This window comes from Phyllostomus hastatus, unplaced genomic scaffold, assembly GCF_019186645.2.
Source record: "Phyllostomus hastatus isolate PE091 unplaced genomic scaffold, TTU_PhHast_1.1 phas_contig_16, whole genome shotgun sequence".
NCBI lineage: Eukaryota > Metazoa > Chordata > Mammalia > Chiroptera > Phyllostomidae > Phyllostomus > Phyllostomus hastatus.
The window spans coordinates 1,024,522-1,045,875 of NW_025333643.1; the positions used below are offsets into that span (position 1 = coordinate 1,024,522).

Below are 21,354 nucleotides of genomic sequence, written 5' to 3' on the forward strand. Positions count from 1 at the left end.
ATTAGTTACCACCTAATCTGAACTATGCCCCTCTGAAAGTACACTTTCACATCAGCTCCAGGAGCGTCAGCCTCTCTTCAGGGTTGTGTCTCCAGTGTCTAAAACAGTGCCTGCTAGATACTCAGATAAACATTTATTGAATGAAATAGATCAAAGAGACCTTTTCTTAATCAAACTCTGCAAACAGCCTAGGTACCATGTTACACTTACATGCCTACAGAGATGTGTCAAAAATGATAAAGGTGCAAATTAAATTGCGCTTTAAATATATAGTCACTTAAAACTGAAAACACAGCCCTGGTTCATGTGGCTCAGTGGACTGAGTGCTGGCCTGCAAACCAAAAGGTCACCCGTTCAATTCCCAGTCAGGGCACATGCCTGGGCCGAGGGCCAGGTCCCCAGGTGAGGGTGTATGAGAGGCAACCTGTCGATGCATCTCTCTCACACTGGTGTTTGTCTCTCTGTTTCGCTCTCCCTTCTTCCCCTGTCTCTAAAAGTAAATATGTAAATAAATAAAATGTTTTTTAAACATTGAAAATACAACCTATATGGTCTTGTATCTTTTCAGATTCTAAAATCTGTTTTCACTATCAGATGCGGAATTCATTAAAATATTTGAGTAAAGCAATCAGGTAAATTCTATACACAAAGATTTTATGGAACATCAGATTTCAGAGGGGTTTTGAATAAAAAAGAAGAAACTTAGAAATTACACAGCATCCAATCAGTTTTGTGTATTAAAATCTTACATGTTTGCATCCATTTATATATCCTATTGAAAATAATGTTAAACTCTCTATTCTGCTTCTGATCATCCGGATTGCCTTCCCCAAACCACCTAGAGAAAACAAGCACATACCTCTGACCTATCAGATCAGCCAGAAGTGCTCACCATGTTCAACCCAGGGCCAGGGGATTCAGAGACTAGATATGGTAACACCTACTCTGTCGCAGTCTTAAAAAAGAAGGATATTAAACTTCCCAGTGCTCAGGTACACTCACCGCACTTCTGAATAGCAGAGCACTCCCAACCCACCCCACCCCACCCTGATTCCTCAGAGCTGGACAATGATTAAAAGTTCAACTATAATATTCATGCATTTAGTATAGGTTCTAACAATAAATCCAACAGCAACCCAAGGTCAGGAAAACATGTGATGGCTGAGGTCAGGTGTAGATAAAAATAAGGTGGGGCCACCCTGATCAGTGTGGCTCAGTTGGTTGGGCTTTGTCCCACAAAGCAAAAGGTTGCTGGTTCGATTCCTGGTCAGGGCACATGCCTAGGTTGTGGGTTCGTCCCTTTTTGGGGCATGTATGAGAGTCCCTCTCTTTCTCTCTCCCTTTCCCTCTCTCTAAAAGTAAATAAATGAAATCTTGAAAAAAAAAAGGTAGGGCCAAAGTAGGATTCCATTTTTCCCACAAGAGCAATTCCTTTATTCCTTAGCAATTCTTCTATTCCTTCTATTCATTTTTTCCTCTAACAAGAGCTTGCTGAGCACCAGGCACTGAGCTAGACAGCAAACTGGCCTGCCCTCTACTGTCCACTCCACAGACCTGGTGATAAGCCTATCTTCAGTCTTCTAGATACCTCCTCCTCCCTGTTTGCGTTCCTTGGCAGTGCCCTTTCCCCAGTGCCAATTCTCCCCTCACACCGCCCTTCAAATCTACCACGAGCCCTGCTCAGCAGGCAGCGAGCAGACCACTGCCCCTGTGTTCCTCTACTCTCTCCCCCAAATGTGCAGGGCAACTGCGGGGAAATTCACAAGCCTTCCCACTGGCATCAAAGAATGCATCTTATGTGGGTCCTCTCAAATAATTTCTCTTTAATCTTACATAGAAAGTCCACATAAGCAAAATATTATTTACAGCTATTGATTATCTAGGAAACACCAAAGCGGGGCCAGGCGTTCTCTCCTCTAGACTTATACGCTCATTTATTTGAACTAAAGTTGGCTATGTTTCTTGGTAACCTGACCAAATATTTACTACAGTTTACAAATAAATCCATTGATATTCTCTATAGGCAGAAATGACACTATAATAACACGATAATAGTTTTTATTTGTCCCATTTCTGCTAAATGTATCTACCAGATCCATATTATGAGGGAATGGAAATTAGCTATGTTGGTTTCCTAAACATGTTCACATTTTCTAGTAAAACACCTAGTCATGTTTCCAGTTTTTTTCTAAAACACACACCACTTCCCTGATTTAAAACAAAACAAAAGAGCCCTGGCCAGATAGCTCAGTTGGTTAGAGTGTTGTCTTGATATGCCAAGGTTGCCTGTTCGATCCCTGGTCAGGGCACATACAAGGTTCAACCAATGAATGCATAAAGAAGTGGAACGATATCTCTCTCTCTCTTTCTCTCTCTCTCTCTCTCTCTCTCTCTCCCCCTCTCCCCCCGGCCAAATCAATAAATGAAAACGAAAAAAAAAAAGACAAAAGAAATTCCAATGAAGAAATTCCAATGACCTTCTAGAGCTTCAGTACAGCCTTAACCACATGTATTTAAATTAATTAAAGTTCCGGGGGGGTGGGGGCAGGGGTAGGATTGAAAGTGGAAGGAGGAGGGTGTATAGGGCAGGGGAGAGTAATGGGGAGAAAATGGGGACAACTGTAATTGAACAACAATAAAAAATTTAAAAAATAAATTGATTTAAGTTAAATATAATAAAAATTTCAATTTCCCAATTGTACTAGAATCATGTTAGAGCGTAAACAGCCACATGTGGCTGGCAGCTACTATACTGGACATTGTAGATACAAAACATTTGGAGAAAGCACACACATTGGAGTCAGAATGCTTGATCCAAATTCAGGTATTGATTTAGTTATAAAGGATAGAAACTCAATCAAACTAGTTTGACTTTCAAGGAAATTAGTTGGCTCAACTAGATCACAGACTGCAAGAAAGGGTTAGGAAACCATAAAAAAGAACCAGTCAGAAATGAAGAATAAATAAATGGAAGCATATACCGTGTTCATGGACTGGAAGAATTAACATCATTAAAATGTGTATACTATCCAAAGCAATCTATAGATTCAACACAATCCCTATGAAAATACCAATGGCATACTTCACAGATCTAGGACAAATATTCCAAAAATATACACAGTACCAAAAAAGACCCCGAATAGCCTCAGTAATTGAGGAAGAAGAACAAAGTAGGCGGGATCACCATACCTGACATCAAACTACACTACAAGACCACAGTAATCAAAACAGTCTGGCACTGGCATAGAACAGACACATAGGTCAATGGAACAGAATAGAGAGCCTAGGAAAAAACCCAAGTATCTATAGTCAATTAATGTTCAACAAAGTGGACATGAGCATACAATGAAATAAAAATAGTCTCTTCAGTGGATGGTGTTGGGAGAACTGGACTGGTACATGTAAAAAAATGAAACTAGACCACCAACTTATACCATACACCAGAATAAACTCAAAATGGATAAAGGACTTAAAAATAAGTCAAGATACCATAAAAGTCCTAGTGGAAAACATATGCAGTCAAATTTCAGATATCCCACATAGCAATATTTTTGCGGATATATCTCCTAGGGCAAGGGAAATAAAGGAAAAAATTAAAAAAGGACTACATCAAATTAAACGGTTTCTGCACAGATAAAGAAACCATCATCATAATGAAAAGGGATCCAACCTTATGGGAGAACATATTTGCCAATGATACGATGAACGAGGGGTTATTTCCAAAATATATAAAGAACTCATACGACTCAACACCAGGAAGACAAACAATCCAATTAAAAAATGGGCAAGGCCCTGGATGGTGTGGCTTAGTGGACTGACCGTGAGACTGCAAACTAAAGGGTCACCAGTTTGATTCCCAGTCAGGGCACATGGCTGGATTGCAAGCCAGGTTCCCAGTAGGGGCTACATGACAGGCAACCACACACTGATGTTTCACTCACTTTCTTTCTCCCTCCCTTCCCCTCTCTCTAAAAATATATAAATAAAATATTTTTTAAAAAAGGGGCAAAGCACCTGAATAGACACTTCTCCAAAGAGGACATACAGAGGACCCATAGGCATAGGAAAAGATGCTCAACATTACTAGCCACCAGAGAGATGCAAATTAAAACCATGAGATATCACCTCACACCTGTCAGAACGGCCATCATTAATAAATCAACAAGTGCTGGCGAGGGTGTGGAGAAAAGGGAACCCTGGTGCACCATTGGTAGGAATGCAGACTGGTAAAACCACTGTGGAAAACAGCATGGAATTTCCTAAAACAAAAACAAAAACAAAAACAAAAACAAAAATGGAACTGCCTTATGACTCAGTGATTCCACTGCTGGGAATATACCCTAAGAATCCTGAAACACCAAATCAAAAGAAATTATGCACCCCTATGTTTATAGCAGCACTATTTATAATAGCTAAGTGTTAGAAACAGCCCAAGTGCCCATCAGTAGCTGAGTGGATTAAAACACTGTGGTACATCTGCACAATGGAATACTACGCAACAGAGAGAAAGAATGGATTCCTACCTTTTGCAACAGCATGGATGGAACTGGAGACTCTTATGCTAAGTGAAATAAGCCAGTCAAAAGACAAATACCATACGAACTCATTTATAACTGGAATCTAATGAACAAAATAAACTAATGAGAAAATAGAACCAAAAACATGGAAACATGGAACAGACTGATAGCTGTAGGGGGGGAGGAGGGTGGAATATACACACAACGGAATATGATTCAGCCTTAAAAAGGAAGTAGATTCTGGCATATACTACAGTGTGGATAAACCAGGAGAACATTATTCTGAGTGAAGTAAGCCAGTCAAAAAAGAGAAATACAGCCCTGGCTGGTGTGGCTCAGTGGACTGAGTGCCTGCCTGTGAACTGGGGTCGCTGGTTTGATTCCCAGTCAGGGCACATGCCTGGGTTGCGGGCTGGGTCCCTGGTGGGGGATGCATGAGAGGGAACCACACATTGATATTTCACTCCCCCTCTTTAAAAAACAAAAACAAACAAACAAAAAGACAAATACAGTATGATTCCCGTTACATGAGATACCTAGCAGTCAATATCATATAGGCAGGTTCTAGGGGTAGGGGCAAGTGGGGTGTAGAGTTTCAGTTCCACAACACGCAAAGAGTTCTGGGAATGTAGAGCATGGTGGTTGCATAACACGATGAATGTATTCCGTACCACTGAACTGGAATGCTTTAAAACAGCAAAGATGAGAAATTTTGTTATGTGTATTTTACCACAGTACAAAAATTTCAAAAGTCCTGACCAGGTAGCTCAGTTGGTTGGAGCGTCACCCCATACACCAGAAGGTTGCAGGTCCAATCCCCAGCTGGGGCACATATGGGAGGCAATTGATCCATATATCTCTCTCACTTTGATGTTTAACTTTCTCTCCCATACCCCACCCCCTGACTAAAAATCAATAAACATATCCTCGGGTGAGGATTTTTTTAAAGATTTTATTTATTTATTTTTAGAGAGGGAAGGGAGGGAGAAAGAGAGAGAGAGAGAAACATCAATGTGCGGTTGCTGGGGGTCATGGCCTGCAACCCAGACATGTACCCTGACTGGGACTCGAACCTGCGATACTTTGGTTTGCAGTCCACGCTCAATCCACTGAGCTATGCCAGCCAGGGCTGGGTGAGGATTTTTTTAAAATTGAAAAACTAAAAACTCATGCAGTAGTGAATGCAGAAGGTGTACAGTATGCAAAATCTCTGGGCCTTCTATTCAATTCTGCTGTGAACCTAAAACTACACTAAAAAAAGCTGTAAAAATAAAGCCACATACAGCAATAGTCCAAAATGTCTTCCCCTCTTCTTTACCTCTTCAAAGCCTACCCACTCCTCAGCATCCAGAAGTAGCTCCACCTCCAATAGAAGAGTTGCTCTTCCCTCTGTCTCTATGGTCTAACTTAACCACCCTCCTCTACATTCCTACATAAAATACATTAAAATATCAAGACCAATATAGACAAGATACATTAAATGTGTTAAAGAATACACTTGTTACGATCTAAACTACAAAACTTCTAGTTAAGTTACATGATAAATTTGATTTTAGAGAGGGAGGAAGGAAAGGAGAGAGAAAGAGACACATCGATTTCGTTGCCCCACTTATCCATGCATTCACTGGTTGCTTCTTGTGTGTGCCCCGACTGGGATGGAACCTGCAACCTTGGCTCTAACCCAACTGAGCTACTCGACCACAGTCTACATGGTTATTTTTTTTCTTTATTTTATTGTTGACACTCTTACAGATGTCCCCATTTCTCCTTCTTTGCACACCTCCACCCAGCCCCTGGCCACCTTCCCTCTGGCCATCACCACACTGCAGTCTGTGATAAATTCTTGATGAGCTATTATTGTCAAAGCTGCAAAGTTAACTATGTCGCCCAATCTGCACATATTTAGTAATGTTGACAATGTGCCAGACATTAGAAGGCGACCTAAAAATACACTGGTGAAGGAAAAGATATAATCCCTAGCCTCAGGAAGTGACAGTCTAATGGAGGAAACACTATACGCAAGTAAACACAAAAATATCTATTGTGTTCACTAGAAAGAAACCAGGAGGCATCAGAAAGCTGGGAAGGGGTGTTACATGTACTCTATTTTAGACAAGATGGTCCAGGAAGATCTCTCTCCGGGGAGTGATTTTAACCTGCAACCTGGAAGATGAGGAGGTGCCAGCCATAAAGTGGGGAAGAGAGCATTTCAGGCAGAAAAACAGAACTGCGAAAAGGCTCACATAATACCCATAACTAAAATAAAGCAAATACATTGAAACTGAGGACAACAAATAAAATACACATAATGGAATGGTTATGGAAAAAAAGTAAGTAATTTTGGTTATGTACACAAAATAGTAGAAGAAACCCACTTCTGTTTCCTTATCTGGGGCTACAGCAAAGCACACAGGGAAAGAACCAGCAGCATGGATGCCATTCTGAGCAGAAGCCTAAAATGGAACACAAGGATTATCAGACCTCAATAAATATTTGTTGAACACAGTCATGAACGTGTGTTGTATTTTATTTCCCTATAATGAGTATTTACACAGTCTCTATGTTTTGCCATTATAAATAATTACATAATTAACATTTCTACACTTAAATCTCTCATTCTTTTCTAATCACAACATGCCAAAGGGGTTTCTACTGGGTCAGAGAATATAAACTATCTTTTGCTAAAATCTTCCCACAGATCCTTTTTAATTAGGATAAATCCACAGAAGAGAAAATGCTGAGTCAGAGTATGCATATTTTCAAGACTTTTGATATGTATGAGTAAATTATCCTCCAGAAAGGTTGTATCACTCTGTGAGGTCCCATACTCTCTCCTACCACCCTAAAGTGGATAATAACAAAAAATAAATAAATAAATAAATAGATCCCTCTGCTAAATGTGACCGGCAAACATGAACTTTTGTCATTTAAATTTGCATTTTGATTACTGGAGAAATTGGACACATATTCACATTTTTGTTATCCATTTGCATTTCTTCTTTTGTGAATATCCCATTCTGCTACCCCATTTTTTCTTGCAATGACAATATTCAATTTATTTATTTGTATTATATGTAGTTATCATGTTTTAAGCCCCCTCTGGTCTGTGACAATTTCTCAGATGCCTGGTTTTTTGATGTCTGCCACAGCTTTGAGAAGTCCTGGTCAGGTATTTTGTAGAACGCCACATTACCTGGATTTGTCTGATCTTTCTTCTCATTGCTAGACTAGGATTTTATGGGTCATGAGAGGAAGACCTCATCACATCATATCAAGGGTACAAGCTATCAATCTGATTTACGATTGAGAAAATCAACCTTAAGGATTACCTGGCCAAGGCGGTGTTTTTTCTAGGTTTCTCCGCTGTGAAGTTACTCCTCCACAGCCACCCAGTGTTTCCATGAGCTCCTCTTTGGAAGTGCCATGCTACACTCAGCCCACACCTTCAAGGGGGGTTGGAGGATGAAGCTTTCTGCCCCTGGGGGGTCTTATCTACATAAATTATTTGGAATTCTCTATGGGAGCTGTCTCTTTCCCCCACATATTTACTCAGTCTTATTTAGATAAATATGTACTGATGTATTTTTATTTTATACTTTAGGTTAAAACCTAATGTTTCATCATCTACTTATTTGCTCAGATCACTTCATTTGGCCACTGGGAGCTTTTTCGGGTTGGCTCCTGCAAGGCTTTGGCACTTTCCACCATTTTGTTTTTTTTACTAATAATATTTTCTTATTTTTTGGTACTACAAGACACTCCAGGTTAGCTTGCATATTTGCTGCCCCAAAACTAGATTAGCTATTTTTCCAAGAAGCCTTGGATCCCTTTGTTGGAGAATAGTATTGGAAACCAAAATCTGGGTGGTGGGAGACATTAATAGTTTTTAAAAACTCTAGTAAGATTTGATTGAAATGGTGTTACATAATTTTTATTTGCTTTGGAAAGAACTGTCAATTTTTAAATACTTACATTTCTCTTCCAGGAATATGAAATGATTTTCATTTCCTGAGTTGTGTTTTATCTTTCTTAGTACACAATAAAACAATTGCTTTTTCTGAATATCTTAGTGATAATAATGTAAATGTCATTTGATATTTCCTCCATCTGCTAATGCAAATCTTCCAGACCTCACAAAGTCTCCCAACAGCCTGCAAGGATTTCTGTCAGCCTATAGAGCAGTGACCCTTAGCCTTGGCTGAAAGTAGAGTCAACTGCAAAGCTTAAAGCTCTCACGTCGCCTTGGCTGCATAGCTCCATTGGTTTGAGCATCATCCCCACATGCCAAGGTTGCAGACTCGATCCCCAGTCAAGACACATATAAGAATCAACTAATGAACACATAAATAAATGGAACAACAAATTGATGTCTCTCTCTCTCAAATCAATCAATAAATTTTTTTAAAAAAATCTCATGTCCAAGTCACATTTCAAACCAACTCCACTGGAATCTGTGAGGGTGGGATGAGGCATCAAAAGGTCTCAGGTCGTTACAGTGTGTATCTAAGCTCAAGAAACAAGGCCTTAGGTTTTACATCCCCCAATAAAGGCCCCCATTAGGTACTGCTAAGTACTGTTGCCTACTAGGCACAGGTTACCTCCTTTTTCCTCTGCAGAAGCACTGGGTGCCCGTGAAATGCCAAAGCTTCAAGTTTTGCCTTTTTTGAAATAAGGGAGAATGTTTTGCTTCCTTATATTACTCTACAAGAGATACACAGAGACAGTACTGCTTGTCACATAAGAGCCTGATTTTCATAGCATTATATTTTAAAGTATAATTGCTTTGTTCGTTTCCTAAAAACTTATACTCATCCAATTCTTGCAGGATTCACACATCATTAAGAAAATTCTTAAAATGTTAGCAAACTGAATCCAGCAATAGGTTAAAAAGGATAATACATTATGAGCAAGTGGTATCTAGCCAAAGAATGCTGGTTGGCATAGATAATCCAAAAGAATCTATAAAAAGATCTATAAAAAGAAATAAATTTTCGTAAACATTAGTTTTTAATGTTTTAATTTTAATGAGTTTAACATGGTAGGAGAGTTCAATACATACATTACACAAAAAACACCGAAAAAGAGTAAACTTTACTGCAGGTAAACTATACCTCAATAAATCTGACATTAAAAAACAAAATAACAGAAAACTAAATAAATAGTGGTGCCAGTGGACCCCTGTGTCTTGTTCCTGTTTTAAATGTGAATGTTTGCTTCTAATAAAAAAGAATTAAATATGGTACTGGCTAATAACAATAACTGGCTTTTAAAAATATATTTAAAAGAATCTTTTAATTACTAGTTTGTAAGATCTTTTTTCAAAAAAATTTAAATATAGCATGAAAATTATTTGATACAAAAATACTGTTCTTGCTAAGGGTAGGAGCTCCTTCTTTCTTTCTGCTGCATGGAATTCCATTGTGTAAATGTACCATAGTTGTTTTTTTTTTTTAAAGCAGATAGATTTTTTTAAAAGATTTTAAATGTGAGGTTGCTAGGGGTCATGGCCTGCAACCCAGGCATGTGCCCTGACTGGGAATCAAACTTGCGATGCTTTGGTTGGCAGCCCGCTCTCAATCCACTGAGCTACACCAGCCAGGGCCATACCATAGTTTTTTGATCCATTTATTTACTGATGGGCACTTAGGTTGCTTCTAACACTTGGCTGTTGTAAATTGTGCTGCTACGAACATTGGGATGCATAGGTTCTTCTGAATTGGTGTTTTAGGGTTCTTAGGATATAATCCTAGCAGTGGAATTGCTGGGTCAAAAGGCAGATCCATTTTTAGTTTTCTGAGAAAATTCCATACTGATTTCCATAGTGGTTATACCAGTCTGCAACAGCATGGATGGAGCTGGAAAGCATTATGCTAAGCGAAATAAGCCAGGTGGTGAAAGACAAATACCATACGATCTCACCTTTAACAGGAACCTAAACAACAAAATAAACAAACAAGCAAAATATAACCAAAGACACTGAAATAGAGAACAGGCTGACAACGACCAGAGCAGAGAGGGGAGGGAATTTCAGGGGAGAAGGGGAAGGGTTTACAGGAACAAGTATAAAGGACACATGGACAAAAAGTAGAGGAGGGGGTGGAAATGGGAGGGAGGTGGGGAGCACTGGGGGGTGGGCTGGGATGGGAGTAAAAGACAGAAAACTGTACTTGAACAACAATTAAAATTAAAAAATGTTAAAATAATATGGTTCTTTGCTCTACCTGGGTAAACATATTATTGGTCATTTCTTAATATTAAGTCAACCATCTTTACTTTCTTTAGACAAATTCTACTTGGTTCAAGGTATATATTGGGTTGGCCAAAAAAGTCTGTATGGTTTTTTCACAAAATAAAAGACATAGTTTTCATTTTCACCAATAACTTCATTGATTTGGATATTGTGAGTATGTCAGCTATCTCCTATAGGGTAGAATGTTGATTGTTCTCAATTAATGTCTCAATTTGATTGGTATCAACTTCAATTGCTCTACCTGAATGTGGAGCATCATTCAGTGAGAAATCTCCAGCACAAAACTTTGCAAAACCACTTTTGACATGTTCAATCAGTCACAGTACCTTCTCCACACACAGCACAAATCTTTTTTGCATTTCAGTTGCGTTTTTGCCTTTCTTGAAGTAACAAAGTATAATAAGCTGAAAATGTTGCATATTTTCTTCCATCTTCAATATTTAAATGGCTACGCAAAAATTCATCAATTTTGATGTTTTTTTAAATGCATGCTGATATGACAGCTGTCACTATACAATCTAACAAAATTGCTTTAGTGAAGTTAAAGTCAACTAAATGCTACTAGAGCCATCTTAAGGAAAAAACCAAATGAACTTTTGGGCCAACCCAATAGTTCTCTCACTATGTTGATTTTATTTGCTAATACTTAGGTTTCTGCTTCTATAGTATGTGACTGGTTTATAACTTTCTGTACTGTTAATTTTTATTACCTAGTTAAATCAGCTTTGTTCCATGTGCTGGGAAACTTTCAGTTTTATACTCTGCATATTTAATTGCCTGGATTATCTATTCATAGAAACAGGAAAAAGCTTATTCATAAAACTCTTGGGAGTAGAGATCCTTTTAAAGTGATTTTTCAGACAATTTCTACTTCTTCCAACATATTAGACTTTTTGAGTTTTGTACTTTTAAAAAAAATCTTTGAGAATATGCTTTTTAAAAAACTTATTTTAGAGAGAGAGGAAGGAGGTGGGAGAGAGAAACATCAATTGTTTGCCTCCTGAATGTGCCCTGACTAGATATCGAACCCACAACCAAGGTATGTGCCTTGACCCAGAATTGAACCTGCAACCTTTTGGTATTAAGGGATGACACTACAACCAAGTGAGAAACCTGGCCACGGTGAGTTTTCTACTTTAAAAAAAAATCAATCTTAGTAATATAATATCCCCCTAAATAATTTATTTCAGCAGTATTTTCAAACTCCTTAACTGTTACATGATAATCTGATTATTTTTAAATTTCTATATCAAAAAATTATCCAATATTCTTTTAATGTTCCTAATATTTCCAACATTTTGCTAAATGACTTCCTAGAGTTTGTTTATTATGATCAATCTGCCAGCTTTTCCAATTCTACCTTATTTCTATCTTCTGATTTTACTCAATTTTTAAATTTTTATATTGTTCCTCTAACTTCTGTCTAACTTTGGGAGGCAAATTGTTTATTTCCATTTTAAAATAATAAAAGCATATACACAACTTTGCATACCCCCCCCACACACATAAATAATAATTTCTTGTTATTTATAAGTAATTGCATGTTAGGGTTCTGCTTCGACGTAAGAGCTATTTGGGGAAAAAGTGATAGGTGGGCTTCTAGCATTAATTTCAAACTTTGCTGCAATGTGACCAGATACAAGGATCTATTAAACTACTGCTTCACTGACAATACTGGCATTCTTCTGTTTTCTAGTATGGTTACCTGCCTGAGAGAGACGTTCTCTGCAAGGCACTGAGTGTTGGAGCTGAAGTAATGTGAGAAGTTCACCTGGAGGGTGGCAAAGATGGGGAGTTGGCTGTATGTGTGAGATGAACCGCATAAGGAAACATATAAAGAATAACGGGAGCCAGAAGGACTTTTTTTAGAAGACCATTTAGCTTTACAAGAAACTACCAAACTGTCTTCCAAAGTGCCTGCATCATTCTGCATTCCCACCAACAGTGACTGAGTCTGTTGCTCTGCATTAGAGTCAGCAATTTGCTATTGTCAGTCTTAGCTTCTAGCCATTCTAGAATGTGTGAGGGCTATTTTATTGTTGCTCTGATTTGCAATTCCCTAATGACCGATTATATTGAGTTATCTTTCATATGCTTGTTTGCCTTCTGTATATAATCTTTGGTGAAGTGTCTGTTCAGGTCTTTTGCCCACTTCTTGAGTTCTTTTTATATTTTGGATGCATATTTACATACTATTTAAATTTTACCCAAAGAGACTTCTGGCTTTTGCCCTTAGCTCCTGGGAGTTATCTCTAAATCCTATGAATGTTGTGCCTGATAAAAGTGTCTTTATTTAACTGGAGGCATTGGGCCAAGCAAAGAGTAATAATGTGATTTAGGGTGGAGGCTTTGAGTCACCCCAACAATGAGATTTAGGGGAGGGGGCATTTGAGTCACGTGGAATCAGCTCGACCTCCAAGGGTCTTAAATCAGCCACAGGAGTACCTGGTCAGGCTTACATGATTGAACCCTGCAAAGACTCTGGACACCAAAGCTCGTGTAAGCTTCTCCGGCTAGCAACACCCTGTGCATGTGGTCGAACATCAGTATTGGGAAAGTAAAGCTGAACCTAACTCCACGGGGAAAGGACAACCAGAAGCTCCACAGTGAGCATGTTTCTGGGCTCAGGCCTATGTGCCTTTTCACTTGACTTATTTAAATCAGTATCCTTCAACAGCAGTAAACCATAACTGTGAGTACGACAGCTTTCAATGAATTCTGTCAGTCCTTCTACAGAATTATCAAACCTAAAGGTGGTTTTGGAGACCCTTGAACTGGCAACTGGTGTGCAAAGCGAGGGCAGCTGTTTGTGCACTGCTCTCTAACTGAGCAATTGGACAACTTCGAGAAGTCCTTTATCAGGTGTGTTTTGCCGCTGTATCTAAAGAGTCATTGCCAAAGCCAAGGTCACCTAGATTTTCTATTTTTTTTTCTAGATGTTTTATCTTTTTGATTTACATTTATGTCTGTGGTCTATTTTGGTGTATAAGGGCTGTGTCTAGGTTCATTATTTTGTATGTGAACTTCAATGGTTCCTTCCAGCCTCATTTGTTGAAAAGACTCCTTTCTCCATTGAATTCCCATTTTTCCTTTGTCAAAGATCAGCTGACTATGTTTATGTAGGTCTACTTCTGAGCTACTCTGCTACACTATTTATCCACTCCTTCCTGAATACAGTAGTCCCCCTTATCGGGGGGATACATTCTAAGACCCCCAGTAGATGACTAAAACTGAAGATAGTACAGAATCTTACATATACTATGTTTTTTCCTATTCACACATACCTAAGGTTTAATTTATAAATTAAGCACAGTAAGAGGTTAACAATAACCAATGATAAAATAGAAAATATATATATACTATAATAAAAGTTATGTGAATGTGTTTTCTCTCTCAAAATACCTCACTGTACTGTACACACCCTTCCTCTTGTGATGGGAAATGACACGTCGCCTGTGTGATGAGTGATGTGAGGACAATGATGCAGGCACTGTGACAGCGTTCAACTACTCCAAGGGCTATTTGAACACAAGCACTGAGATAGATACCTCAACAGTCGATCTGTTCATTGAGACAGTGACTAACCGGTGGGTAGCAGACACAGCATGAATATGCTCAACAAAAGCATGATTCATGTTCTAGGTGGGATGGTGTGAGATTTCATTAGAAAAAGCATGCAATTTAAAGCTTATGATTGTTTATTTCTGAAATTTTCCATTTAATATTTGTGGACCGCAGCTGACCGTGGGTAAGTGAAGCCAAACCCGTGGACAGGGGTTCTGCACTGTACTGTCTTGATTACTGTAGCTTTACAGCAGCCTCAAAATCAATTAGTGTGTGTCTTGGGTGTTGGTTTTCCACCCATCCTGAGTCTCTGTCTTTTACATTTCTATGTTAAAATATTCATCTTTATTCTAATTACCGATAAGGTAGTCTTACACTCTGTCACTGTATTTCTTGCTGCTCTTTAATATTACTTCCTTCACTTTCTGCATTTTGCTAATAACACCGTAGGCATTTTCCTTTTCCTAAGACCACTCACTATAAATATTGTTCCACTGTTTTTGCTCTTTATTAGTGGACAGAAAATCTGTAATTAGTTTTATTTATAGCATTTTTGTATCGCTTTCCTTTTCATCCCTTTCTGGGATGCTTATATCTTTTAATTTTCAAAAATTTCAACCTGACATATCCAGTATTCTCCATATATCTGTGAAATTCTTTAAACTGTAAACATTGGTCTTTCTTAACTTCAAGGATGTTGTCTTCTATCTTGCCTTTCCTTATTGCTTCTCTTCTATTTATTATTCTCCTTTATTCAAGAATACTATTTATCTATATACTCTTTATGCTCTGTACCTATCATTTTCATTTTTTGGATCTTTTTCCACTGTTGTATTTTGAAGACCTTCAATTTCTTTTGTACATCGATGACTGGATTTTCAACACTGATTATCTCTACTGTGGATTTTTTAAAATTGTATTTATTTAAAAAAATTTAAATTGGTTTGAGAGAGAGAGAGAGAGAGAGAGAGAGAGAGAGAAGGGGAGGAGAGAGAAACACCAAATTGTTGTTGCACTTATTTATGCGTTCATTGGTTGATTCTTCTATGCACCCTGAGCAGGGATTGAACCTGTAACCTTGGCATATCAGGGTGAGGCTCTAACCAACTGAGCTAGCCAGCCGGGGTATTATCGTGGATTTTAATAGTACCTGGAATTTTATTATGTTTGTGGGTTTTGAGGAGTCTTGAAGAAATTTTAAAATACAGTAAAGTATAAGTAACGATTCAAGATTCTTTGTAATCACCCTTATTTCCCCTAAGTTCAGGGCCCTAGAGTCACTCGATCCAGGGTCAGATCCCAGACCCACCTCTCACTAGTTGTATAATTTTGGGGAAGTGATCTAACCAATTTACTTCCTTTCTTGGGAATAATCACTTGATTAAATTCAATTAACTAATTCATGAAGGGTTTAATATAGTACCTGGTACTCAGTAAATGTTCAGCTATTATTACAATAATCTTTGCCACTACCTCAGTTGGTTCCCTTCTATAGCAATCTATTGTCTTTTAAACACCATTTAGTTTCACTAAGTAACCTCAAGAAGAAAGCAAACACCATCTAATATTACCTTGTTTCCTTTCTCAATTTTTTCCAAGTATGATTTTCCTCTGTGTCTTTAGTATGAGGTTTTCTTCTTTTACTTTGCAGCATTTTTAATATGCCAATGAGGGCTTTAAAAAAATACTAGCCATTATTAGAAAATTGAAAAAAGTGTCCAGGTTTGGTGTTCGCTAAGAAAAAAATCAGGTAAATTCTAGGTGACCTCTCCCCTCTACAGTACCCATGGGTAATATTTAACTTTAACTCTCAGTTCTTAAGTTGGGGAAAGGATAGAATCACAGACCTCTCAGTCAAATTTCTGGTGTGGAGCAGTCATATATATCATGGTTCTCATCTATTTAGGAGATTAAGGATCTCGCTGGGACCCCATTAAGATTATAAACTCTCTGTCCAGAGCATAGAATTTTGCTTACCAATTCAGTCTGTTGTAACTTGAAGTCAATTCGTGGATTCCAGGTTAAGAAGCCCCTGATTAACTATGGCTCTGAGGAACTAAAAAAGACTCCTGCTCCTCTTGTCTCATTACATGATTGGTTATTTAATCCCAGACACTTTGAAACAGAATCTAGTTTTTCCTAGTCAAAAGTAGGACCAAACCAAGAGTTGTTTAAGCTGGTGATTGGTATGAGAAAGTTCATTAGAATGTTCTCTTTTCTAAGTATATGAAATTTTCCATAACAAAAAGCTTAATTTGTGTTTCTTTGAAGTAGGGCCTGAAAATGTATACCATTTCCCCAAATTTTCTTCTCTCTGCTCCTTCCTACTGCTATTCCCTTCACATCTGGAAATGCACCATAACCAGCCCACTCCTGCCCCTGGCTTTACAGAACTGTGGTCACCGAGGGGAGCAGGGAGGTAATGATAAGAGAGATGGGAGGGAGAAAAAGAGCCCTGGACAGTGCAGATAGCAGTTGCAACACCACAGTGGGTAGCTGCCAAGTTTCTGGTTGGCCAAGACCCAGCTTCCTTAAATTGTAGGGATGCAGCATAGATGCGCAGAACATCTACTTTTCTCCTGCCTGCCCCTGTTCTTCAGTCTCGAAAATTTGTCTTTACTTCTACTCACAGAAAATCTTCCTGAGGCTTGGCATATTTTAATTTATAGTTCTAGTTTTCCATTCCATTTGTAAATCTGCTTCTCTGTGTCATACTTTCGTCTGTTCAACAACGGAATAACAGGAGGTATTAAGTTGGGTCCCACTAGCTGGCTGCAAGCTCACCCCAGGCTTCCCAGAGTTGAATTATTGAGGCTAAAATTAAAGGTCCTAAATAAACTGGCACATGTTCAACCTATGGGAAGTTGAAGAAATAACTTCTGATCGGAGGCTCAGGAGGCTGACCTCCGATCTGAAAGACAGGGTTTGAAACATCTCTGCCATTTGGGAAAGTTAATTGCATTGAGCCTCAGTTTTCTTGTTTCTAACATGGGATTATTAACAATACTTCTCTTGCAAGGAGTTTGTGAGGATTATATGATATAAGAAACATAACAAGCTTAGTACAGTTCCTGGCAAACAGCACTCAAAACACAACAGAATTTTTATAAGTAAGTGGAAACTCTTTCAGAGGTTAATCCCTTGAAAATGCTGAGATAAAACAAGGTAGCAACTAAGGTTAGAGGTGCTTCAGAAAAAGAATCAAAACAAATAAAACAAACAAACAAATATAAAACATTATAAGTAAGTTACCAATCAATATCTCTCAAAACTCCTAAACAAAATTTTAGCAAACTGAATCCAAGAATACATTAAAAGGATAATATATCATGCCTAAGTGAGGTTTACCCAGGAATATGATGTTAGTTTAATGTCAGAAAAATCAATCAATATAATTCATTGTGTATAAACAGAATAAAAATGGAAAACTTCACTATCATCTTGATCAATACAGATGAGGTATTTGGCCAAATGCAAAAACCACTCACGATAATAACTTTCAGCACATAAAGAATAGATGGGAGCCTCCTCAATGTGCTAAAGGGCATCTACAGCTAAAAATTATACATAATGGTAAAAAAATGAATGCTTCCCTCCTAAGAATAGGAACAAGACAATGATGTCCACTTCTACTACTTCAGCATTGAACAGGAGTCTAAGCCAATGCAATAAGTCAAGAAAAAAGACAAAAAGGCATACAAATAAGAAAGGAATAAGTAAAACAGCTAAATGTTGGTCTGTGTGAAAAATCCTATGAAACCTATAAAAATTTACTAGTAGTGAGTTTATTAGCAGGGATACAGGAAACAAGGTCAATATACAAAAATCAACTGTGTTTTTATATTACAGCAATTCAAAATCAGAGATTGAATAAAAGATCATTTGTAATAACATCAATAATATGAAAAACTCAGGGACAAATTTAACAAAATATGTGCAAGCTCTGTACAATGAAAACCACAACATTTTGCTGAGACAAGCTACAGAAGATTTAAAGGACAGATAAACCATGTTTGTAAACAGTAAGACTCAATACTGCTAAGATGTCAACACTTCCCAAATTTCTCTACAGATTCAATGCAATCCCAGTGAAAATATCAACAGGCAGCTGTAGAAATTTACAAACTGATTCTAAAATTTATATGAAAACACAAAAGACCTGGTGTAGCTAAACCAACTTTGAAAAAGAACGAAGTTGGAGAACTGGCACTATTTGATTTCAAGACTTAATATACAGCTAGAACAGAGTATTTCACCCTTGGTACTACTGACATTTCAGACTGGCTATTTCTTTGTTACGGGAAATTTTCTTGGGCACAATAGAATGTTTAGCAGCAGCTCTGGCCTCCACCTTACCAGAGGCAAATCCCCAAGAGTTGTGATAATCAGTGTGTCTCCAGGCACTGCTAAATGTCCCCTGGGGGGCATTACTGCCCATCACTGAGGATGACTGAGCTACATTAAGTAGTGTGTAACTGACGTGAACACAGACACTTAGCTCAGTGGAACAGAATAGAATCTAGAAATAGACCTTCAACTATAAATCAACTGGTATTTGCCAAGGGCATAAAGCAATTCTATGGGAAAGGGTACCATTTTCAATAGATGATACTGCAATGATTGGTTATTCATATACACCAAACCCCTTACCTCATTCAATACACAAAAATTAATTCAAAAGTTTTTACAGACAAATTTAAGAGCAAAAACTATAATACTCTGAGAAAAAAATATGAGAGAAAATCTTAGTAATCCTGGCTTAGGCAAAGCTTCTTATATGGATATAAAGAATGGACCTTACGGGCAAATGGACTTCCAATCAAGATGGGGGCACAGGTAAACACAGCTTGCCTTCTCGCACAACCACATCAAAATTAAACTATAAAACAATCATCAGAAATCAAGTTGAACAAAAGTCTGACAACTACAGAGTTAAAGAAAACACATCCATCCAGACTGGTAGGAGAGGCAGAGACACAGAACAGGCTAGTCCCACATACATGTGTGGTGGATACAACATCAGGAGGGATATCTTGGGAGCGAGGAGTCCCAGACTTACATCAGGCACCCCAGACCAGGGTTCCAGTGCCAAGGAAGGTAAGCCCCTAAAACTTCTGGCTGCAAAACCCAGCAGGGAATGAGTTGGTGGAAGAAACTTCTAGAGTCCCAAGCAGTTCTCCTTAAAGAATTCACACATGTCCCTGGCTGGTTTGGCTCAGTGGACTGAGTGACAGCCTGTGAATTGAAAGGTCACTGGTTCGATTCCCAGTCAAGACACACACCTGGGTTGTAGGCCAGGTCCCAGATTGGAGGTGTGAGAGAGGCACCGAGGGATATATGTCTTACACACTACTGTTTCTTTCCCTTTCTTTCTCCCTCCTTCCCCTCTCTCTAAAAGTAAATAAATAAAATCTTAAAAAAAAACAAAACTCACACATGGACTTACTCAGACCTACTCCCTCTGACTCCAGCACCAGGGTAGCAGCTTGAGAGGCTCCAGTGGCAAACATGGAGGAACTGAAGTATCTGGCATCGAGGTGGGAGCTGGGGGACAGCCTTCTCCCAGACAGAAAGGTGGGCAGGGCCAATGTCCCTTTTCTGAACCTTCCTCCCACTTAATCAATCTGACTAACACTGCCCCACCCTGAAGATCCCCAGACTGTCACACCCAATTTATAGCCCACCCGACTTAAGGCCCACCCAAGCTGTTAACAATGACTTTTCCATAAGAATGGCAGCTTCCTAAATCCTATCAAATAAGCAAGAGCAGGCCACAGGAGCCCCCAGCCACCACCCTCTTACAAAGTGGCCCCAGGAACGGCATTAGCTGCAGCCAGCCTAGACTCACAGCTTGGCTCTGCATGGGAACCTCCAAACCCAGCACAAGTAACAGCCATCTCAGATTGCTTTAAAGTTCAGGCGGGATGGCTCTAGAGAGAATACAGGTAGGGGCTGACCTTGGTCTGCACCACCAGGGAAACACCAGGGCCAGAGCACCCAGTGGACTGCTACAGGCCACATCAGAGCACCACATCTTGCCCCTGGTCAGCTGATCCTCCACAGTGGTCAGGGGTCATAGCCAGACCCTGCAGCTAACTGGCCTGGGTAAATCCTTCCCATTGACCTGCCAATAGCAACCAAGTGTTAACTACAAGAGGAGGATATACTCAGCCCACATGAAGGGTGCACCTTGAGTACCCAAACTGGGTGATAGGGGAGACTGTGCCACTGGACCCTAACAGGACACCTACTACTTTAGCCCACGCTCCCAAGACAGGGAGTCATAGCAGCTCTACCTAGTACATAGAAACAAACTCAGGGAGGCTGCCAAAATGAGCAAAGAAACTTGGCACAAATGAAAGAACAAGTCAAAACTCCAGAAAAAGAACTAAACAAAATGGAGATAAGCAATCTATCAGATGCAGAGTTCAAAACACCAGTTATAAGGATGTTCAAGGTCCTCACTGAGTATTTCAACAACATAAAAAAGTCCTAGGCAGTGATAAAGGTTACACTAGTGAAATAAAGAATGATTTACAGGGTATCAACAGTGGAGTGGATGAAGCTGGGAATCAAATCAATGATTTGGAACACAAGGAAGAAAAAAAATCCAATCTGAACAGCAAGAAGAAGACATGATAAAAAAAGAAAAACAAAAAGGAGGACAGGGTAAGGAGCTTCTGGGATAACTTCATGATCATGGTATTTCCCCTGCCAGGTGAGTATGCCAGGTGGCATATTGGTGCCAGAAGGAGAAGAGGAAGAGTAAGGAATTGCAAACTTATTTGAAAAAATAATGAGAAAAACTTCCCTAATTTGGCAAGAGAAATAGATACAAGTCCAGGAAGCACAAAGTCCCAAACAAGATGAATACAAAGAGGACCACACCAAGACACATCATAATGAAAATGTCAAAGGTTAAAGATAAAGAGGGAATCTTAAAAGCAGCAAGAGAAATGCAGACAGTTACCTACAGGGGAACTTCCCATAATGCTGTCAGCTGATTTCTCAAAAGAAACCTTG

At 38.9% G+C, this 21,354-nt stretch overlaps 1 protein-coding gene across 8 annotated transcripts in view; it reads right to left on the reverse strand.

Annotated features, from left to right (window-relative positions):
* TFDP2 (transcription factor Dp-2) overlaps positions 1-21,354 on the reverse strand; it is a 163,283-nt gene that overhangs the window by 57,720 nt on the left and 84,209 nt on the right. Inside the window, exon 1 of one of the 8 annotated variants that reach the window (XM_045832110.1) lies at positions 6,893-6,937. The exons of 6 other annotated variants lie outside the window; for them this stretch is intronic. The gene's annotated coding sequence lies outside the window, so the exon portion shown is untranslated. Of the gene's footprint in view, positions 1-859; positions 913-6,892; positions 6,938-21,354 lie in introns of those variants that run through there. One more of the 8 variants, XM_045832111.1, reaches the window with a different exon arrangement.